This window comes from Heterocephalus glaber, unplaced genomic scaffold, assembly GCF_053883595.1.
Source record: "Heterocephalus glaber isolate CG9 unplaced genomic scaffold, H.glaber_assembly_v1.0 deba00001457, whole genome shotgun sequence".
Classification (NCBI taxonomy): Eukaryota; Metazoa; Chordata; class Mammalia; order Rodentia; family Bathyergidae; genus Heterocephalus; species Heterocephalus glaber.
In genome coordinates, this window is record NW_028258305.1 from 10,941,071 (window position 1) to 10,965,517 (window position 24,447).

At 37.1% G+C, this 24,447-nt stretch overlaps 1 long non-coding RNA gene across 9 annotated transcripts in view; it reads right to left on the minus strand.

The window, feature by feature from the left end:
- Positions 1 to 10,758, minus strand: part of LOC101702303 (uncharacterized) — a 610,288-nt gene extending 599,530 nt beyond the window's left edge. For 8 of the 9 annotated variants that reach the window (XR_015453096.1, XR_015453090.1, XR_015453093.1 and 5 more), the window contains exon 1: positions 8,726 to 10,758. This is a non-coding gene — a long non-coding RNA (uncharacterized LOC101702303). The remainder of the gene's footprint in view (positions 1 to 8,725) is intronic. The other variant, XR_015453095.1, reaches the window with a different exon arrangement.
- Between the last annotated feature and the right edge of the window lie 13,689 nt (positions 10,759 to 24,447).

Genomic DNA, 24,447 nt, shown 5'->3' on the forward strand with positions numbered 1-24,447 from the left:
CTCTTGGAGCTATGAGCCAGATTAAACCTTTCTTTTAAATTGTAGTTGTCAGTTATTGTGTCTGAGCAACAGGAAAGCTGACTAATACACTCAAAAGGCAAAATGTTGAACAGCATACAGAAAGTATGATCAAGTTCATATATCTTAAAAATATTTAAAAGCATATTTCTAAGATATTTTGTAGCAAAAATGCATTTCAAATGAAACAAAAGTTATCAACCATGCCCAGTAATTGTGCTAGCTGTTGAAGACACAGAAGTAAATAAAGATTCCAGACTCAGAAATGGCAGTTATGCAATTTCAAAAAATAGCACTTCTCAAGAGAACATGAATACAAGTAACCTGAAAAAAGTTTTCAAAAACAGATTTTGATTCAGAAGATCAGAAATACAGCCTGAAACTCTGCATTTTTAATAAACTCCCAAGTAATGTGCTGGTCCAAGGATTGCATTTTAAGTAGGAAAAAACTATGGCCTAGTAGTGGGAGACCTGAAATTTAACTGTAACTCCTGTTGTATGGACATGAGTCATTTCTCTAAATACTGCTTGCACAGCTCATAAATTTCCTGGGAGAAGTGATTTCTATATTTTCTATAGACTCTACAACTCACAATGTCCATATTCTGTCAGTCTGCAGGGACAAAGGGGACGAGAGCATGGTTTTTAGTTTGATCTGTTCACTAGATTCATATGATACTGATTTCAAAATCCTGATGCTCAGACAGAGCCCAGACCTATTTCACTAGAATTTATGCAGGTAGAACCCAGGTATCAGCATAAATCCTAGGGTTGAAAACTACTGAATAGCATAATAGTAATAATATTAACTCATTTGACCTGTGTTAAAGAAGTCAGGAATAAACAAGTGATAGGACCCCAACCAGATAATTTTATTGTGTTGGCAATACTTCAATGCTACTATTGGTCCAGATTAAAACAGATTTTTTTTAAAAGCCTGGTACATGGCCCTGGTACATACAATTATGCATAAAGAAAAGCTATGCTGATATCTTAACAGCTCAGCAGCTATGTTTCCCACTTTCACAGGCCACCCCCTTCACTCATGAGATCAAAATGAAAACACGGATTTTTTTCCCCAAAAATCAGCATCCAAGAAATGAATGGACATTTTTGCCTTTCAAATGAAGTAATATCCTAGGTTCTTTCTAAATTAGGTTTGGAAATTTGACAATTTTTAATGAAAAAGCCCAAATACTTTTTAAATTATACTTCAGTTTTCAAAAAGGCAAAGGTCTTTATCTCTTTGGGCTAGGTTATAAATACAGAAACATCCAAACTTCTAGTCTGTACTTTTAAAATAGCTTAGTTTTAAACATGTTGGTTTCTTTAACTTTTTTTTTTAAATTTGCTTGGCTGAAGTAAGGATTAAAAAAAGAGAATCAGATTCTTTTATCATTCAACTCAAGTAATGAATTGCCTTGTATCACAGCAACACAACATGTCACTAAAATACTAAAAATTTTTTTCATTTATTTTTTCACTTTGGTCAAAATATATTGTGCAGGCTTTTCTAAAACATACTATTTATGTTTTATAAATATATCAACAAATAGCTAAAGCATACCTACCAAAATGAAAACATTCTGGGGCTTGAGAGGCAAAAGTACATGGTATTCCACTCTCTTCAAAGAACCTGTCTGAAGAGATTAAACTTATATGTTTTGAAAAAATAGCTAAAATTATGAACAAAAATAATAAAAGCTAGAATAGTAGTTTTTAAAGAGTTCAGAGAAGAGAGATGCCTCACTTCCAGCTGGGGTGGGCTAATGGAAGGCTAAATAAAGAAGGGAAAGGTTTCACCTGCACCTTCAAGGATGCCAGGGATTAGATCATTAGCCCAGAAAAAGAAACTCAATGATCAAGAGCATGAAGACAGGAAAGCATGAGATGAGCTCAAAAATAGTTACAAGACAAGTGAGATAAGAGCATCTGACCTGGACCAGGTAAAAAGTTCTGTATTATCCAGGCTTAGATCCAAAGGGTTAAGGACTATGTATGAACAAAGCAAAAGCAGAGTTAGGCAAATTGGGTTAGTGCTCCTGCTCTGCAGGGACAGGGTAAAGTTGACATGCACAGGACGGTATATGCCTCTGAGTTGACAGTGATCAGGTATTATGGTGCCAGAATGAAGTACCTGAGGGCTAGACTGAGCATTTTTATTTTTAGGTTTTCCTACAGCTAAATGGGAAACTAATGAAGACTTTTGTTTCCTTGCTACTCTGTTTTAAAGGACACTATAAAGGCCATGATTTTTAGGTCAAATTTTGAGGCCAGACACAGCACAAATTAGAGTGGATGGAACTGATTAGGAGACTGAGGCAGAGAGACAGAGTAGAATTGTCATTATAGAGAAAAGGAAATGCCAGACAAATTAGGGAGGATTAATAAAAAGTGAGACTTCAAAAGAAAAAATGTGAAGCTAGCTGGGAGGGTAGAAAAGAGGTGATGGGGGTGAAAATGATTCAAAGTATGTTGTATGCATGTACAAATCTGACCAAATGAAACCCATTAATCAGTATAATCAATATGCATAATAAACAAAATGCATGAAACAAATGAAAAAGTGGAACTTGCTGAAGAATTTTAATCTTGGAAGTGGGGTCAGAGATCCACTGGTGCCCACACAGAAACTCCTGACATTCATTTCTTCATGGGGAGGCTGCTTATGGTGAACGCCTACGAGCTTTGCTTGAGGTTTTCAGCCTGTCTGGTGGAACATGCTTGGCCCACATGCCAGAGAGGTGACACTCTCAAAAGCAACCAGAATCAACCAAGACAAGGGTGTGGAGGCAAAATGCCACAGATTATACATCCCACCATTGGGATAACTCTTACCTTTACACTATTCCTCTTATTCTCCTAGAGGATCCAGCTTCAGTTCCTAGTGGCAACTAATACACCTTTTCTTGTCTCTATTTTCTCTCTGATTTTCCTACTTATCAACATTTTTGGTGTCACTACCAAAGAAATTTGTGGCCTTGCAATTCTATGCTTGACTTCTACTTGTGGAGATACCTAAACTTGCATATTTAGGAAGAGAGGAGAATTAGAGATAGGCAGAATAACGGCCCCCTAAAGGTGATATCCTCATCCTTGGATTCCTCATGTGCAAAAGGCACTTTTCCATTGAAGTTGAGGTTAAAGACCATGACACTGGAAGACTATTCTGGACTATCCAGGAGTGCTCAATCAAATTGTATAACTCCTTAAAAGCAGAGAACTCAGCTGTAGTCAGAGGGAGTTGTAGCTTGGGAAGAATGGTCAGAAATATGTAACACTGCTGGCTCTGAAGATGGAGGAAGCAGGTCCTGAGCCAAAGAATGGGGGTGGTTTTTAGAAGATGGTAAAAATAAGGAAATGGACTCTTCCCTAGAACACCAAGAGAGGAAAGCAGTCTCAATGACACCTTTATTTTAGTGAAGTGAAACATGTGGCAGAGTTCTGACCTACAGAACTGTAAGATAATAATTAAATGTAGTCTTAAGTCACAAAGTTTATAGTGATTATTTGTAATACCATTAGAAAATTAATATATTACTCTTAAATTGTATATTACTGAAAATTTGAGTAATAATAAAAAGTAAAATAAAAGAGAAGAGTCAGTTTTTCAAATGTCATTGGTCAGAATGCTCAATACCTTAGGTACTCTTTTATATAGGTAGTATAATTTTTCAACTAATTATGAGATGATAAAAAGTTTAATGTTTGTTTTTCATTTTCTTTTAGTCAGGAAATTATTGCAATTTAATTGTGTTAGATCTTACATGACGCTTTTGAGAAGAAATAATTAAAGAAATGTGTTGTTATAAAGGACACTATGTAATTGATAATACAATGTCGATGTCAAATTCACTGTCTTTTTCCAGCACTCAGTTTCACCTGGCCTATATTTAGAAGCTTTCATTTGGAAAGGATGGCTCTGTGACAAATGTGTTGTATGAGTGTACCCTTGACTTTTAAAATTTCATTGAATTATAACAACACACACAAGGGCTTGATATAGTAATTTTAGCTAGTTAACTCAGAAGTTAAAGTGATTTTCAATACATTGTTGGAAATACATAATCTTGGACACGTGATTTTGAGTATATGGTTGTTGCTTTCAAACTCTGTACTTGTGGAATATTATATAAATGAATATTTTAATACACTCTAAGCAGTTTCATTGGGTTACTTTATTATTATTAGTTCCCACCTTTTCTTATGTATCCACTCAAAATTCACTTCTCCCCACAAAACATGCACAAGAAAGGCATAAAAGAATTAAATTTCTAAACATTGGTGGACCTTAATTTGATAAGAGAGTTGAGTCTATTGCCTCTCCACAAAGGGCTCTGGAGTAAGAACAAAGCCCATATACCTATACCTCCACTTAACTTCCTTCTCGTATTTTCTAACTATCTTTCGGATTCATCTTCTTCCTAGTTATTATCTTGTATCCTGTATTATTGGAGCCCAAGTGCAACCACAGATGAGGCCTTGGTTTCTCAGGAAAGTTCTTTCAACCTCTGACCTGCTCAAGATTCTGCTTCCACAAGCTGTTGTGCTAATAGCCACAGAATGATCACGAGGAATGCTACTCCTTCCCTTGCAGATTCTGCCCATCTGAATAAGCCTTGCTCTGTGCAACAGTTTTTCTTTCCCTGCTTCTCCTGAGGTGGGCAGCAGAAAAGATGGGGAGAGGGAACTGTTTTCCTAACCCACTTTCTTTTTCACAGCTCCTGCTCATGGTCTCTCACTTCTGTTCAGAGCACACAGCTTACCACAGAGCCCCAATTAACCAAAATTCTTATTTTTAATTAAAGCAATTTTTTAATCCAGCTATCTTTATATCATCAATAAAGCAAATTTTTTTGCTTTTACTTCTCCATATCTCACAATATATATATACCTAAAATAAGTTTTTCCCAGGTAAAGTTTAAATAACTCATTTTACATTTACACATCATACATTAAAAAACCCATGATCTATTTATGGATTACAGATTCAGTTCAGTCCCTGGAATGGCTGGACACAACCATTGCTCTCCCTGGTGAACTGTGGTCAAGCGTTTTAGAGAGGAGCCTGCTTACAGCAGCACATCCTCCAACTTTGCAGATGACAGCAGAATGACTCTCGCTCCCATCGCAAAAGAAAAAAAAAAAAATACTCCCTAAATATCAAGATAATTTGTAGAAGAGCTATATGATTACAAAAGCATTTTGGCAGGGCTTAAGAAAATGAAACAAGGGAGAAAGCACAAAGAACATTGAATTTCAAGTTAGAATGGGCTCAAATACTTTATAACCAAAAATAATCTGTGTACCCTAGAGCTTGGAGGCGTCTGCCTTGCCAGATCACAATTCTGCAGCCACATGTCCCTGAATGCACACAAGAATATGATTCGAGAGGATTACCTGTTAGTACAGGCTTTTAATGCTGACAAATGGGGCTACTTTTTGAAGGCAGCTGCCTTCCACAGCTTTTTATTTACTATGGAGTTTTTAATATACTTAATGCTACTTTAATTTTCTATGAAGACCCTATTTTCTCTGAGACTTGGTTTTGTGAACTGAGGATCTGCCTACTATAGGACCTTTCAAGAACATCATCCTGAGATACTTATTTAAAATGGTCTACTTGAGCTTTCTTCTCTTCTCTTTCCCACACCCAGTGTTGCCTGCTCCTTAAGCCCTAGTCAGTGCTACCTACCCTAAGGTCATCAGTCCATGGACCTTAATCCATGAAGTAAGGTCATAAGTCATCTCTGACAAATTCACTAGCCCCTCATGATTTGGAGGACTGTTCTTTTGTTTTTGAATCATCAGGCTTCCTTAGTCTTGGTTTTAGAGATATAAAAATGTCCTAATTCTCCTTATATTTTTTCTGTAGAATAATTATTGACTTTGCTAACATTTTTGTTTTTGCTTTTGTTTTAATAAATGTTTGCCAACTAGTCAATTCAAAAGCTTCCACGAGAAATTGCTGCTCCTTTTGAGAGCAGTAGCTGACAGAAGAACGGACTGAGTTTAGAATGAAAATTCCATCTGAAGTGATGTATACAACTCTTAATCTATCACATGATTGGGTGTACAAACTTCGCAAGATTCTCTAGCAGTTTTCTCATCATTATTGACATATCGATTAGCAAATAAGTGAGATTAAAGGCTAATTACTGATGATTCCCCAATGACCCGGATTACAACTAGCTTGGAATGTGCTACAAATTTCAAGAAAACTAAGAAAGGAAATACTCTATGGATCTAATAATGTAAGCAAGAGACTGATTTCCTACATATGTTGATCACAAATGTGTGCCTCACTGGGGCCTTACATTCACATTTCCTAGTAGTCGAAATCTAGGCCTTGACTATTCCCAGCTGGCAATTTACACAAGGCATCAATGGAGGTCTGCCTATTGTATATTAAATTAGACTGTCACTGAAATATACATAGAACAGTAAAAGGGACAGAATCCTAGCTACCAATGAGCATATTGATTTTAAATCCTAAATATGTGTATTTTTCCATTTGAGGTGGTTTATAATTGAATATCTTTGTGTATGTTGGAAAATTCTTCAGCCAGATATTTTGCTTCCCAAATTCATATATATATAGTATCAAACTTTTTTTCTCTATAGAATGGTTTAACTAATCTTTCAGTTAAAAAAACTAAGGCTCATCTTGAAAACCAAAAAGTAAACATAAAAACAATCTCTTATTCTAGGAGGTTTAACAATGTGCTAACAGTCTATAATGAAGATTGCAGCCATAAGTTAATCAACCCATTAAGTTGAGATCAGAAGTGTCAACTCAAACACAGTCTATTAATTTACTGACCCTTAATGGGTCAAGCAAGATCTATAACCCAAAGGCTGACCTTTCTGCTTCTGTTAAAGTCACGTTGGAAGCCAATTCACTTTATCCTACGACTATGATCTCTGACCTGTTATGTGTGGGGAGTCAACATAAAATCCATTTATGAGAAAGGCTAGTGAGTAATGGAATCTCAAGCTAACTGGTGAATGAAGTTTCTGAGTAGATGCTCTTTGGAAGTACCAGCTTTGTTTTTCTCATGTTCACATAACTGTGAAAACAAACGTGTATAATCTTCACTAGGAGCTTCTGTCTCCAGCAAGTCCTGGGTTCTTGAGTTAGCTAAGGCTTGTCACCTACTCCCATTCCTATCCTGTGAAGGTAAATCTTAGATTTGGAAATCCAAGTGAGTCCAAAAGGAGTAACAGGATGGTAGAGTGATGGACTATATTTGGCAAATAATAATTCTGAAATAAGCCTTGCTTTATTAAAAATGTAGTGAGTTGCAAAAAAAGTAGCTCTGGTGATTAACTCAAAGCACATCTATTTTTTCTCTTGCTACTAAATCAGTATTAATTACCCACTGTTGGTCACTTTCAAGGGGAAGGAGAGAAAAAATAGTATACCTTATGCCAGATGAGCCTTCCAGAGGAATAATAAAAATAAAAATTATGAATAAAGAATTCATTTTCATGAACCATATTTGTATAGAAAAGATATGATTACTATGATAATACAAGAGACTTTTTAATGTCAGCATTTTCTTCCTCAGATGATAAAGCAATTTGCCATACTATGATTTACAGTGTCAATTAGCAACCTGTCTGCAGTGCGATGTCAAGAGACTCAAAAGGATACACGCAAAGCGATATGACTGGGCTTGGTTCTAATGTCCAGGTCCCCAGTCAAGGCTGCTTAAATGCCAACCCCCTTCCTGCTCCGTTCAACAGTCAGTCCTTGGCTGTGATTTTTCCTCAGAGAGGACACAGTCGGATAAGATACTAAGGTTCTGGAAAGTTGAAACAAGAAAAAGAAAAAGCAAACTACTGGATGCACTAAACATTTTTTTTTTAAGTTTTATTGGAAGGAAAATTAAGGTTTATTTGAAGGACTTAAGGGGGTTTTTTCCCTCTAAAAAGGAACTATGTCAGTTGATGCTAAGGGCTCCCCAAAGGAAACCATCTTTTCTAAGAACACCCTCTGTAATGGGTGACATTGCCTTCTATTTCCCACCCCCATTTTTTGGCCTTTGTTTTCTTCCCCTGTCATTAAGCAACCTCCTACTACAACCTTAGCACAAAGACACTTACTTGACAGACAACCTCTTGGAGGAAAAAAAGAGTACATGCTATGGAGGAAAAAAGTGAACGGGGGACAGGCGGGCACAAAGATGAGGGCAGGGGCAGAGGAGGGTGGCATAGGTAAGGTCAGCCTTTGGGAGGTGACTTCTGGCGCAAGTTCTCAACCATAAGGTTGGAGAGAAAAGCCACGAGCGAAGGAGGAACCCAGAGAAGGGTCGTGCGGCCGGAGGATCGGGCTCAGCAAAGGCGGCCGCCCACGGCCGAGGAGGGAAGGCGGTGTCCCCGTACGGGCCGAGTTCCGCCCAAGCCACCCCGCCTCCGCACTGGCTCGTCCCGCGGGTCACCGCCCGGCCCCACCTCCTCGGCTGCGGCGCGCCGCGCCCGGTCGGAGAGGAGGTGGTGCTCGGTGAGCGCGCGCGGGCCGCGAGAGAGGGCCCGACCCGCGAGGCGCCGCGCGCGGAGGGGCTGTGAGCCGCCCCCACCCACCCCGCTGTCCCCACCCCTTCCCCGAGGCTGCAGGGGCGGCGGCGGCGGCAGCAGAGGCGCGGAGCCCAGCTGCGCGGGGGCGGAGGCGGGGGCGGAGGGCGGCGCCGGCCGCGTCACTTACCCGGCCAGGGCGCGGGGCAGCTCTGCGACTCCAGGGGCCGCGGCGGCTCGGGCCGGCGTCCGCGCAGCCCGACGCGGCCCAGCGTAAACAGTCCGCCATGATTTCTTTGTTTAGCTAATTGAACCCGCCGCTGTCTCGCGTCCCGGGCGCTCCCTCTCTCCCTGCTCTCCCCTTCCCCCTCGCGCTGGCTTTTATTTATTTATTTGTCTCCCCTCCGCCCCAGTCTTTCCCGCTTTTCTTTAGCAGCTGCTTTTAAAGAAAGTCGGAACAGTTGGGTGGTTGGTGCAGGGAGTACGGTGGTGTTTTTTTTTTTTTTAATACTGTACAGGTAAAATGAGACTCATCTCAGGCAGAGGTGCAGTTGCTGAAAGGGGGAAAGTGCTGCTCCCCCTCACCCTTCTCCACCCCTTCCCTTCAGAAAGTGCCAAAAAAAAAAAAAAAAAAATGGTGCACCGCTTAGTCACCTTTCCTTCCCTTCCGCCGAACTCTCCAGCACCCAAGTTCACTGGCAGCTTTGGACTCTCCAAAAGTGCTAGGTTCTTCGTTTACTTTGAAAACCTCGCTGTAAGTGATGTCTGACTACTACGGAAGGGGAAGGGCGCACCACACCTGGGGGCCTGAAGGTGCAGCACGCTACTCAGGGAGGAATGACCTATTGGCGTCTGTTCCACTCACGAGAAAACAGTGACACGCACACGCACGAGAGATCCAAACTAGCACCAGCACAGTGGAAAGTTCCCAAAGGAGCTAGAGTAGTCTGCCTCACAGTTTGTTGCACCGATATTGGGGAGGGCATAGATTAAGCTTAAAACTTAAATAATTTAAATCCTTTTGCAAAGGCCCAGCATCCCTTTATATGCGTCTCCTTGCGTAGAAGTGCATTAGATACCAGTTTTGACTAGGATTAATAGAAGCATTATTTAGTTCTGGCCAGATTAATCTCTAGATTCCGGATAATCCGTGGTAGAAACATTCTCAAGGGAAAGCATTGTTTGAAAAACTCCCCCAGTCTCACTAATATTTATGACTATCATGTTGGTCACACAAATAATAATTCAATATTTTAATTTATGAGGAAAATTGAAAATTACGTCTTGGATAAACTCTGCTTCTTAAGTTATCACCAGTATTTATTAAAAGAAGTTATTTGCCTTACCTGTGTTTATTTCTGTGTGGAAGACACTACTGAATATTGTTAGCCTTAGAAGTTTGGATCACCTAATTACAGGGTCACATATATAGCTTACGTGTGGAAAGAGACATCTAATCCAATCAAGAATTGAACCAATGAGTTTTTATTGTACCCAGAAGGAAGCTCCCCTGCTGCCATCCCAGGCTCCTAGGGCAGTGAAGCTCAGCTGGTCCCAGCGCCCGGAAGGAAGCTGCCCTGCTGCTATTCCAAGCTCCTAGGGCACAGAAGGTGAGCTGCGTGGGTGCCAGAAGCACCCCACCCCACACCCCCATGGAAATGAGAAGTCACATAAACAAGCCTCAAAAACAGACTTCCAGATCACCTACAGCAACCCCAAAGGGAAACGAGATGGAACACTATGATACTCAACCACCTGGACTCTCTGAACTGGCAACAAAAGAGGATCTGGGAAAAATGAAATCAGAAATAATTACTCAGATAACAGCAAAGATTTTGCTCATGGCGCAAGACATGATTAATAAATCTAGAGAGGACACATAAAAAAATAGAGGATCTGAGGAACATGATGGAATCCCAATACAGGAAACAAATGGAATCCATAAAACAAATACAAACAGATTTCCAAGAGATTAAAAACTCCGTCGAAAGTCTGTGCACCAGAATGAACCAATGTGAGGATAGAAATTCACATATAGAAGATGAGATTGCAATTAGTGAGGAGGAAAAGAAAAATTGCTTTAAAATTATAAGGGAACACGAGAAATCAATCCAGTAGCTGCTAGATGACGCAAAGAAGAATAACATAAGACTGATGGGAGTCAATGAAGAAACAGGAGAGAGTGCAGATGACATAAAAATCCTGTTCACACAAGTGATGGCAGAAAACTTCCCAAGGAGGGGAAAAGAACTTGACATACAGATAAGTGAGGCATATAGGACTCCAGCTAGCCTTGATCAAAAAAAATCTACACATAGGCATATAATAGTTAGGATTCCAGAAATCCAACAGAAGAATAAAGTTCTATAAGCAGTGAGAGAAAAGAAACAAATCACATACAAAGGAAAGCCCATCAGAATCACAGAAGACTTCTCAATGCAAACTCTCAAGGCAAGAAGAGCTCGGAGTGATGTATTTCAAGCCCTAAAGGAAAACAGGCTCCAACCCAGATTGATATACCCTGCAAAACTATCTTTCAAAATAGATGGAGAAATAAGATACTTTGATGATAAAGAGCACCTCAGGAACTTCATGAATACCAAACCGGCACTCCAAAAAATTTTAGACAATACCCTAGGAAAAGACAATGAGGATCACAACCCCAGGAAACCCAGCAGAACTAATCCATTGGTCGTGACAAATTAAACACAAAGCATTGTATCATCTCCATTCATAGAAGGAGTTTTTGTTGGAAGTATGGAGTACATGTCTTTGATCTGTTGAGAAGGTTCTGTTCTACTTCTAGTCTCCTGTTAGCTTTTACCATGAACAGCTGTAGAATTTAGTCCAATACTCTTTCTCCAACTAGTGACAGGATCATATGGCTTTTTCCTTTCCTCTGTTAAAATGATGACTTTTGGGGGTGGATCTTCCAATGCTGAACCAACACTGCCATCCCTATAACAAAACCACTTTCTACATCCTGCCAGATCTGACTTCTAAGAGTTTGTTTTGTTAAATAAATTTCTATCTAAGTTCATACTTTTTTCTTCTATTATCTTTATCCAGTTTTAGGATTAGCACAATGTTGAGTTCCTAAAATGAAGGGAGAAGTGTTCCTTCTTTTTTCTGCTTTAATTGTTTGATATAATTTATCAGTTCAAATGTTTATGAGCCTGCTGTTGTCATATAGGTTGGTTTTCAAACTAGGAATATACTTTCTTTAATAGGTGCTATTCAAATTTTATATTTCCTCCAGAGTTAGTTTCATTAATTTGTCTTCTAAGTTACTTCTTAGAAGTTGTCAAATTTATTTCAAAAAAGATTTTTGTAATATGCTTTCTATATCCTTTTAAATTCTGTAAAATCTGTGGTAATTTCTCCTAGATCTTAATATTGTAATTTAAAAAATGTATAACTGATATTGTGTAACAAGAAGAAAAGGTCTAAAAGAGCAGGGGAATTGGGAGGGGTAGGGGAAGGGAAAAAAGGGAAAGGAAAAAATATGAGAAGAGGAAAAAAATGGATACAAGGTCTTTGCAAGTAGGGAAGGGTGGAGGGGGTGAAGAGAGGGCAAGGGAAGGGGAAAAAAAATAAGAACCAAGAGACTCATGTAATGGTACAAGATCCCAATGATGAATGTAACTGTATTGTATACCTAAAACGTACCAATAAAGTTAATGGGGAAAAAAAAAAGAGTTTATATTGTAAGCCAGTTACTGAAGTTGTCCTAACCATTTTGACAATTGATAGATAAGTGGTCAAGTTTTATGATTATATATAAGATGAAAGGAACTGTACTGCCAAACCATCAAAATGACCCCAACAAAATCTCTTTAGGAATGAATGGCTTTAGTCTGTTTCTGCAAGAAAGCTCAACAGAAGCTCTTTGAAATGTTCTTTTTTCACTCTTGTAATATGCGTCTCTATATCATTCAAAGTTTTACATGTTTCCCCAATTTCTAGCTTAACCGTGACCCTACAAAACCTACCTTGATATTTACTTACCCTCTCCCAATGATTGTTCCTTTTCTTGGCATCAGATTTGAAACTTCTGAGTTTCAAAACTGGTGATCAAAGCCTTGACTAGGGGACTCATACACCAAGTATATGGAAGAATTATTTTTACTCCACAAAAATAAGCAAAGGGAGCCATAGTCACTTTTAAAAATTAGGTGAAAATACCGATTATACTTTGTATTAATTGCTTTAATGATCTGGCTTGCTTATGCAGAATTCCTGATCCATACTAACATTAACTTTTTTTAACACATTAAAATGTGCATGTCCACACCATTTCCCAGTCCATCCTCAGGATCATTTCATGTGTCTTTTGCAAATGAACCAAAATTTGTTTAGGAAGTTGAAACAAAAAGGACAAGTGGAGCTGCCCTTGAGCCTACTTCAAATTCTTATATCCCTCATTAAACAGCCAAGGTCACATTATAGATTTGTGTATGTATAGCTTTTCTTACATGTTAGTGAATAGCATTTTCTAAGTCTTAATAACTAACAAAGTGTTAATCACATACTATTGACTAAAGATATGTTGGAAAAATTGCAAATTAATACATAACTTGATTCTCCTTTTAAGTTATTAGAATAGACTGTTACATTGCACAATGGCCCCTAATTAATCACAACTCCCTGCATTTACATCCTTTTGCAATCCATGGACCATGGGCCTGGCCATGTGAATTGCTCAGACCGTAGAGAGCAAGCAGAAATTGGATAAGCACATGTCCATGGGAACTTGTCCTTTTGGCATACTCCCTTTTGAGATCCAAGTACCCTACTTCCTGAAAATTTAGACTGTTCCCCTAGAAAAAGAGGCCAGGTGAAGAACAGAGGTGTCCTCTATGGCCACCAGCTGAACACAGGGGTATAAGCAATCCAATCAAACTATATGGAGTAAAATAAACATTCGGTGAACTCCTTGCATCACAACAACAAATCATTAAGTTTTGGGAAGTCTGTTGGGCAATGGTTACTAATACAGCTTTCTGTAGTTTCAGTGATTAGAGACATGGTCATGGTGTGGGCTGAGGGAAGGAGTCTGGAAAACGGCCTTGTAGAGTTTCACAAAACAAGAACTTCATTTATACCCTCTTAGAATTCAGTGGCACAGTTATTCCAGTGATGTGATAGCCATTCTAGGGATTGGCTGTAGAATTAAGAATCTTTGAAGTCTGTGAAACAGGAGTCCACAGACAGGTTTTGGAGTTTATCCTGTAGTCAAATCTCAGCTCTGCCCCCAAATGACAAAGCACAGTGAACAAACATGACTTCTCCCCAGTCCTTGGGACTTTTAGAAATTAGGCATATGTGAAATTGTTCCAATGAGAACAGGATGAGCAGAAATGAATAACGTATGGAAATTTTGGGTTCTGACACAAACTCAGTATGTGAAAGTAGTTATCTGATTACTTACAAGTTATCACCCTGAGAATAGTAGTCCTAGGTTATTAATTAAGCACCTAAGTGTCTGGATCCTATGATATTTGATTAGGTTCTCTGTATTTGGTGCTGTTACGAGTGGGTATGTGTGTGAACACACAGTTTGTTAAACTTGAGAACTTAAGTAATGCTTTGTTTTTAAAAGTTGAATTCTCAAAGATCTTTGGATATGCGCAAAGGTTTAATATTGTCATGAAACAACATATACATATAACACATTAGATAAAGCCAATAAGACCTACATAAACCACATTAATCTATGTGATATTATTTTCCCAACATTTAGTTGTGTCTAAATTCAAGAGCATGATGTTAGCCATTTGTGGCAATCCTAGACTACTGTGTGCCAGGTACTTGCACAATGAGCCCACCACTTTTTTTGGGGGGGGCGGGGTATTGGGGATCGAACTCAGGTCGTTCCACTTGCCAGACAGGCGGCAGAACCACTGAGCTAAATCCCCGGCCCAGCCCACCATTTTGCTATGCAAAGGTGTGTGGAACTTCTTTTACATCATACTCCCTTACTTCATTTGGCCAGGCACATTACATTTGGATCTGTTTTCCTCCAAGATGAAGTTGAGCTACTTGGCATCAACTGTGGACAAAAACAAAGGAATTAAAATGATCTGTAACATACTTATTTTTAAAGTTAGCATTGAATTAAAAACTTTATTTGAGAAAAATTATTTATCAGGTAAATAGCACTGGACAGGCAGGTGAACTGGATTCCGATCATATATTTGACCCAAATCATAATGCAATTTTAAAAGTACTCAGATACTTCAACCCCCAAAAAGTAAAGATAGGAGAGCCACAAAAAGATTCTGGGTAGAAATGATAAAGTAAAAGCTTTTTATTGGTAGAATCACAGCAGTGTGGCAGAAATGGGGAGATGTTTTATGACAGGGAGGCTTTCCAGTATCTTTCCCACAGTGTATAACTTCTAATTCTGCCTACGATTAAAGCTTATCTTCATTTCTCACTCTTTAACTTTCACCCACCTCAATTTTAATTTGATTAAGCTATTTCTCCTAAGAATTTAGGCACACAGTAGTTTTATTTTTATGGTTTCCTGAAAATATTACTGTTGATGTTCACAATATGTCCATTAGTGATGAATTAAACAGCTCTTCTATTATGGTTGTCATTTGTTCATTAAGTTTTCAGGAAATAAATTTCTTTCAGTTTCAGAAAAAAAAAAAAGACTTGGCTAAAGAGGATTATTTTTCAAGTCCTAGGAGAATAAAAATTGGAAAGGCCATGCATTATGTAGTTTCTGGAATGACTGTGAGGTTCTAAAGGCGGTAGAGTTATGAAATGATCAAATTCTCCTATCTCAGTTTCATTATCCTTTGTTTATTGGAAAACTGTACCCACAACATGCATGGCAAACCCAAAGAGAAGCATTGCAGGGTCTTGACAATGCTTCTCCCTGCATTTGGCGCAGGTAGTCAGGAAACACGAATTTCCCACTTCCAGCCAGGCACTTCTTGGAACAGGCACAGGATCATCTACAGGCGCAGCTGCTGCTGTACTTGAGGGGTCCCAGAACCCAGACATATCTCTTTGCACAGCCAAATGAGTATCTTCCCAATCACTACCACCTCATTTTTTTTCAGTTTGAAATATTAAAATAAGCCTAAAGTGTCTTTAAATTTTAAAATTGAAATTATACCCTTTGGAATCTGTGCTTTGGAAAATTTATTTTTTCCTTTAAATAAACCAATATCTGGAACACATCTATACATACACATATATGTATATTAAAATATGCCCAGAAAACACACTTTACCATAACATGAAGCTTAATAGAAAAAATGGAGAAGTCCACAGTTCATGCTTTCATATGCTTTTGAAAAGATTTTCAAAATACAGCTTATAAGTAGCTGTCTGTACAGGGATGCATACACTTGTTTATGATGCAAATCTTATCTCTGAGTAGTAATCTATGTGGCTGGGGAGAGCTGAAAATGATTTCCACCCTTATATCCTTATATTATACACTCTCTAAAGATGGGTCTCGTAATACTATTCTGTACAAAAGTAATAAATACTATCTTTAGGAGATGGTGATTATAATGATGATGTTCCCTTGCCAAAAAAGTAACAAAGGTATTTTAAATTGCATTTTTATCATGATAAGGAGATTTCAAATAATTTAGCTAATTTTACCTAATAGCTACTGAGAATTAACATTGTTATTTAATGCAATCAGTAGTTGAATAGACCATAAATCCAAGAACTAAGCACTAGGGAAGATGTGTAACAGATAATACTGAGAGATTTGTAATTCTCATGGATAGAAAAGGAAAAACCCAAAGGAAATTAAGTGCTAGTTTTCTCAAATAAGTAGATTAGATTTTCTTATTTCTTAAAATTATTCTGTGAAGCATGTATTTTATGACTCATGTATTTTTATAATTTTCCAAAATCCACAATGTAGATTATATGTGCTTTCTATTTTGAGACTTTTTCTATTTATAATTTAGTTACTGTTTCTTTTCCCAAACACCAAATGAATTGTTATTTTATCTTGTGTTCATAGATTATTTGAAAATATAAAATATATTTTTAAAGTTTGTCTTATAAAATCTGTATTGATTTCTTCACTCTAATAAAGGCATTGTAGCTGCATTTGAAAAGTATATAAGCACAATAAAATGTCACTTAATATTACCTACCATTTCTTCAATAAACAGTCTGAAGGCAAATTCCAATGTAATTTAACAGTTGCTAGTAGCAGCACTCTGTGATACTAGTTTAAAATAGCTACTCTGAAACAAAAAGCACAACACCAAGAAATTATTCCATAGGTTTGGTTTGCTCATTTACCAGGGTTCTGTCCAGATTGAACCAACTGGTGCAGAAGCATGAACTTGAGAAAGAGCAGTATGAGCAAGCTCAGGTGTTCCACTATATTAGCTGTTTTTCTCTCCCTCTCCTTCTGTTCTTCCCCTCAGGTCACTTGAAAAATACAAATAAAAGTGACTAGTGTTTTTAAATCCCAAATATGTGGAAAATTACATAAAACAGTAGTCTCCAAAGTAGAATGCAAAAAAAAAATTGAAATTTCTTCCCGTAGGCAACTTCATTATTTTCATCTAAAAATTAAAATAAATCATGGTGGACCTAACACATGAATAGATACCTGTGTTCTCAATGGTCTGTGTGATCAAAACCTGCTAATCATGTATGGTTCCCATGAGTCCTGATGGAAGCAATATGTCCACAGACAAACACTGCTTTAATCTGCACCGCAGGGGCTGAATCTGGTATCTGGATTCAGCCCCATTCTTCTCTTGATCTCCAGAGTAGAAAGAGAATCCAAGAGACCAAGCCACATCCAGGAGGAGCCACAAATCCTCTTTATGCACTAACCTTTCAAAAAGAAGGATTTCTGGACCTCTAAAATCCTTCACTCTGTGCACAAGATTGAGAGGATGGGAAGTTGGATCTATGGGGTCATTTTTACCTCTTCATTTTTGTCAACATATACCATTTGAATAGATTTATTCCCTCCTTCCTTTCACCCGCATCCCCCTCTTTATTTTTTTTTCTTTTACATGTTAGAGTACTTAATTTAGTTAAACTATTTCTGGAGTAAAATGAAACCAACTATGGAAGTCTCAGTAGTCATGTAGTCCACATAAGTCAAGTAAGTCATTCTTTGAAGCTGTCCTAACATGCTTCTATTATGAATTCATATCCCACAATGGCTATCATTAAGGGAAGATGTTGAAAGGTTATAAATTTTGTTTATGTTATAACAATATTGACTAAATGTATGTTTATGTTAGAGACTTCAAAGTTTTTAAATGAATGCCCTATCAGTAGAAATAGTCTTTGGGAATGAGTATCTCAAAATATATATTAAATACATTCAAGTATATTAATATAATACATATTTTATTATTATATATTATCACTTATATGTTTATTTATGAAATGCATAAATATGCATTTATGTATAGTATATAGATATCATATAATTTATAAATAAAATATAACTGTAAATACATTGATTTAAATTATAAATTATATTTAATACACAACATATTATTTATGTAAATGCCACTCTACTAACAAATTATGCAAAGCATAAAGAGATTTTTAAAGATAAGATTAAGAGTAAATAAACAACATTATTAAAATTTTAATTTTTTTCTATCATCAATGATAAATTCATACCTTTTTCTCTCACATATTCTTGGGGTACATATGCTGTGTTCCTAATATTCTGAATATATCAGTCCAGGTCTAATGGTTAAAACAAAAGGCTATTATGATTTTTTTTGGTAAAGGGAATTCTGTGTCAGGGGCTGTTTATGCAAGAAATAAGAGAGCTAAGAAACTGAGCAGTGGTTGATAAAACTGCAGAGATTACCAGCTGCAGAACACACAGCACACTGGTACACCTGGTTCAGAGGCTCCAAAGGAGAAGAGCAAATGATAAAAGTGGAAATGAGACAAATAGGCTGAGTTCTTGCCAATAGAACTTCTCATAGTGCTCTAAATACTCCCTGTCCTTTCCCATTTCTGCATGTTGACCCACTTCCATCCATCTGGCAGGAATGCTCTTCTGTTTTGCTCTTTGTTTATCAAACTCCTATAATCCTTCAAGAAGTAAGTCATTTATTTTATATTCATGGAGTCCCTACCATATGCATGGTACTGAGTGCTAGGTCTTCAGAACTATCCATTTGTAGTGAAAATAAGTGTACTTTCAAAACTTTTCTGATATATAGTCAGTGTAGTCTAGTAGTTCTGAGTCAAGGTTCAGCACCCAAAATTTCCAAGTGAGATCCTGGATCAGATCCTGTGTCTGCTACCAACTAGCTGCATAAACATGCCTATTTCTTCATCTGCTTATGAGGGATGCTAACAATATGTACTTTAGAGAATTCTTAGATAAATAAAATAATTTCATGTTTGTACAGAACTTAGAACATTCCCTGGCAATACTCATTTCTTTGTACATCTCTGTTAAATTAAATATATGAATACCAAGTCACTCCTTTTTCTGTGTTTTGCCAGTCCTCTCTCTATATTTCTACTATAGAATTTATGACAATAAAGTGGTAGCTACACCTCTGTCATATGATAGAATAGTTCTTGCTGGGGGACTGATTAGCCATCTTTGTATTCCCAATGCAAAAAAATAACAGATGCTCAATAAGTGTTTATTTAATAAATTTATCACCTTATCTAATACATCCCTATGTCACAAACCATGAAATCAAATGAGGAGTGCCAAAGGAAAGGTACTTTTAAGAGTTCAAACTCAAGAGGGATTAATATGTTGGGCTTGACATTCATATGAGGTGACATTTAAGCTATTAAAATTAGGTACAATTTAGCTAAGTTACATACGAAGCTAGTCAGAAGAGATGGTGGACATATGACCAAAGGTGTAAGCATAACAGTGTGGGAATATGTGCAGGATCAGTCAGTAAAAGGGGCTGCTGCAGATACTGTGAAAAAAGTAGGCCCAAAATGCACATGTAGTTTGGAAGATTCACTTCTTACAGCAAGCCATAAACTTTCATTGTCTGTTTCACTTTATAAATAAAACTTAAATCTATATCACTCATCTAAGATTCCTTGAGATTTAGTATGGCTCTTTCTTACCATTCAAGGAAATCAATCTCCCTTCCTCCCTTCCTCCTTCTCTCCCTTTCTCCATTCTTCCTTCCCCTCTTCGATCCCCAAATATGTAAGGAAAATTGAGCTATAAGACAAAATGCATGGCTAAGTTGTTAATTCAACCATTCAATAAAGGCAAAAGGAGTGTCTGGTACTTTATTCTAGCTATGAAATTCATTGTAAAAATCTGAGAACCCGGACATTTTGGTAAGCAGCTGTTGGCCCTCCTTCACATGGATGTTGCACTGGAAAGCTCCCGGGAGCTGTAATTTCGCTCTGACCTTCCTACCTGGAAGCATGTTTTGTGTTTGGCTGGGAGCCATGAGAATGTACACTTCCTCAGGACAGCAAGAAATGTCCATCTTCAGGATTAAACTAAGTTTCCCACAGAGGCACTCAATGGTGAATTGGTCTCAAATAGTCTAAATCCCTTACCCTGTGTGAAGAGGTTGTTTTTATTGTTTGTTCTGCTGGTGAGTAGCTTCAGGGATCTCTGGGCGAGTTACAATCCACCTTTTGGTCTAGATTACCTTTCTCTTCTACATCTCTGTTTCCTTTATGGAACATATCTTTTCTACCTAACAAATGAAATTTTGTGAACTTCTCTGGCTGTGTTATCAACATCTCTCTGTGAATTAGTCAGCAGGATGAAGATATTTTCTGAAAAAATACCTATATTTTTATATTCCCTTCTGAGTACCAATTACTTCAAACTTCACATGTAGTGTTAAGTCTTTTGATACTAAAAAAGAATGGTTTTCTGACTTTAAAGCTTCTTTGTTATACATGACTTTTACTTGTTTATTGGAACTCATTTGAGAACTTTTCATAGCTTATTTGCTTTACAAAATTATGAACAAATGAAAGTTTTATTCTTATGGAGGATTGATATTTATTTTTTATTTCAATGTAAGTAGATATTAATAAAGAAAATATTTCTAAAAATGCTTTTCTTACTTCTATGAAAAAATAAAGCAAAATTTCAAAACAAACTAATTAAAGAAAAACATTAGTTAAGACACTGTGTTCCATAATCTTAAAAGAATGGCCAAAACGTTGGAGTACAAGTCATAGACAAAAAAGACTCTCACAAAAAAGAAACAAATAGATAATAGCACAAAACTTTCTTTTCAGTGAACTAAGAGGGCCTAGTGGTACTAATGAAATAAATTAGCATATATAATGAAATATTTTTGAAACCATGGAATATATAATTTGGGGAATTATTGGAACTTCTCCCTATTTTCTATTTCTCTATCTTCTTTTTTTTATATTTTCTTTAACATTTAATAGAAACCATGTATAATAAATTTTCACTGTATTTTACATAAGATAGCCACCACAGAAATTTACAGATTAGAAGGAAGATGGACGGTTAAGGAAGGCCCAGTCCTGTGGGATATTTTCAAAGAACATGGAAATCAGGGAAAACGGTTCAGACTGCCAGATTAAGTGGATGTTAAAAAAAAAAAAAGCTAAAATGTAGGTCTTTAGGAAGATAGCCAGACACTGGGACCACCAATATTTCAAAGGGGCCATTCTTAAACACAGCCCCCATCTAGTCATCTATGTGGATTCTTCCCCATGACTTAGGAAATACCATTCCAAAGATGTCTTTCCCATTAGGCAAAGGCTCAAACATTCACTGAATCTCGTACATAGGCATGACCTCTCCTCCTTGCCCAAAACAGGAAGAAAGCCACAACTTTTGAACACTACTGACCCAATCTTCCCAAATTTAGTCGTTATCACTTTCAGTTTCTTACACCAGAGTGTTTGCAACCCTCAAACATGTGTGTCCAATTTATTTCACTAAAGAGTACGATCTCAAGGTCCATCCATTTAGCTATAAATGTCTGAAACTCATCCTTCTTTATGGTAGAGTAATATTCTATTATATAAAAAAAAATCTTCCTTATCCACATCAACTCATTGATTGATGGGCATTTTGGCTGTTTCTAAGATTTAGCTATTACAAACTGTGCCTCTATAAACATGGGTGTACATATATTGCTATGGTGTAATGCTTTTCATTCTTTCAGGAGTATACCAAGAAGAGGAATAGCTGGGTCAGATGGAACCTCCAGTTTTAATTTTTTGAGACATCTCCACACAGATTTTGACAGTGGTTGGACCAGTCTACACTCCCACCAACAGTGGAGAATGTTCCTTTTTCCCCACAGCCCCATCAGAATTTGTTATTGGTTGATTTCTTGAAAGCAGCCATTCTTTCTGGAGTGAGATGGAATCACAGTATTGTTTTAATTTGCATTTCATGAATAACAAATGATGTTGAACATTTTTACATATATTTATTTGCTGTTACTACTTCATCTAAGAAGCGTCTTTTCATTTCAGATGCCCATTTTTGGATTGGATCTTTAAATTTGGGGAGATCTGATTTTTTTGAGTTCTTTATATATTCTAGATAATAGTCCTTTACCATATGAATAGCTGGGAAAAACATTTTTCCCACACTGTGAGTTGTGTCTTCCCTCTGTTAGAGATTTCTCTTGCTGGACAAAACTTTTTTATGAAATGAGGTCCCAGTTGTTGATTTTTTGTAGTATTTCCTGTGCTGTCTGGGTTTTGTTCATGAAGTCTTTGCCTATTCCTATGTTCCCAAATGTTCTATCTATTCTCTCTTCCAGCAGATTTAGTGCTTCTGTTTTAATATTTAGATATTTGACCCATTTTGATTTTAGGTTAGTGCACAGTGAAAGATATGGGTCTAGTTTCAATTTTTGATATGTGGAAAGCCAGTTTTTCCAGCACCACTTATTAAAGAGGCTATCTTTCTTCCAGTGAAAGTGTTTGGCTCCTTTGTCAAAGATTAGGTGTCTGAGTATGTCTGGAGTTGTTTCTTCATCTTCTAGTCTGTTCCATTGGTCCTCAGGTCTGTTCTTTTGTCAGCATCATGGTCTTTTTATCACAGTAGCTTTGTCATATAATTTCAGGTCAAGGATTGTGATACTCCCTGACTTGCTCTTCTTGCCCAGAATTGCCTTGCTATTCTTGGTCTTTTCTGGTTCCAGATGGATTTTAGGATTGCTTTTCTTTTTTTCTAATTCTGTGAGATATGTTGTTGGAATTTTGATTGGGATTACATTAAATCTGATTAAATAAAATTGACAAACCCTTAGCCATCTTTATTTAAAAAAATGGAAAGAAAAGACTCAAATTCATGCAACTAGGAATGAAAAGAGTGAAATCACAATGGACCCTTGCAGAAATCCAGAAGATCATCAATACCTACTTCAAGAATCTGTATTCAAATAAGTTGGAAAATACAGAATAAATGGACAGATTCCTAGATACATATGAATTATGAAAACTGAATCAAGAAAATACAAAAATTCTAAATAAACCAATATCAGCCAATGAAATTGAAGATGTAATTAAAAACCTACCAAAAAAGAAAAGCTCAGGCCCTGATGGATTCACTGCTGAACTCTACAAGAAATTTAGAGAAGACCTAATGCTACTACTTCCCAAACTCTTTAATGAAATTGAAAGGGAAGCAATACACCCAAACTTCATTCCTGGAGGCAAGCATTACCCTGATTCCAAACCAGAGGAGGATCTAACCAAAAAAAGAGAACTACAGGCCAATCTCCCAAATGAACATAGGTACAAAAACCCTCATAAGATACTGGCAAACAGAATGTACCAAACCATCAAGAAGGTTATACACCATGACCAAGTTGGATTCACCCCAGGGATGCAAGGATAATTCAACATATGCAAATCAATAAATATAATCCCATATATTAACAGAGCCAAGGACAGAAACCTTATGATCCTCTCAATAGATGCAGAAAAAGCATTTGACAAGCTCTACCACCAATTCATAATAAAAACCCTAAAGAAAATTGGTATAGATGGTCTTTATCTCAATTTGATAAAAGCCATTTATGACAAACCATCAGCCAAAATCATTCTAAATGGACAAAAACTGAAAGATTTTACTCTAAAATCAGGAACAAGACAAGGATGTCCACTGTCACCACTTCTGTTCAATACAGTTCTGGAAACACTAGCCAAGAGCAGTTAGACAAGAGAAAGAAATAAAAGAGATAAGGAAAGGAAAGGAAGAAGTTAAATTATCATTATTTGTGGTTGACATGATACTCTACATAGAAACTCCATCAAAAACTCCATCAAAAGACTTCTAGATTTGATAACCAAATTCACTAGCATAGCTGGATACAAAGTCAATACTCAAAAATCAATAGCCTTCCTGTACATGAATTACAAATTCACTAAGAGAGAAATTAGAGAAACAATTCCTTTCACAATAGTATCCAAAAAAATGAAATACCCAGGAATCAATTTAATGAGGGAAGTAAAAGCCCTCTAAGTTGAAAACTACAGTATTCTGAAAGAGGAGATCAAAGAGGATATCAGAAAATGGAAAGATATCCCTTTTTCTTAGAGGACTGGTATTTAGAATTTTATTATAATTTATCAACCAAGTACAACTACTAGTATATTATAGGCATTTTCCCTTGCACTTTGAGCTCAATGTCTACTTTCTTTCCTAAAAGAGTGTGTAACCCTGGGCAGTCTAGCTGCTAGGATTCAATATGGTTTTCAACATGGTTCCCAAATTTCTTATCTCTTCCTATTTATGCCTTTCTATAGTCCCCTTCCATGCTGAACAATCTACTACAGTATTGCAGGAATGATGGAGTTGTTCTTCTGAGATTAAGTATTGCAGAAATGATGGAATTGGTCTTCTGAGATTAAGTCACAAAAAATATTGTGACTTCTGCCGTGCTTACTTGGAAATCAGTCCCTTGGTGGGATGCC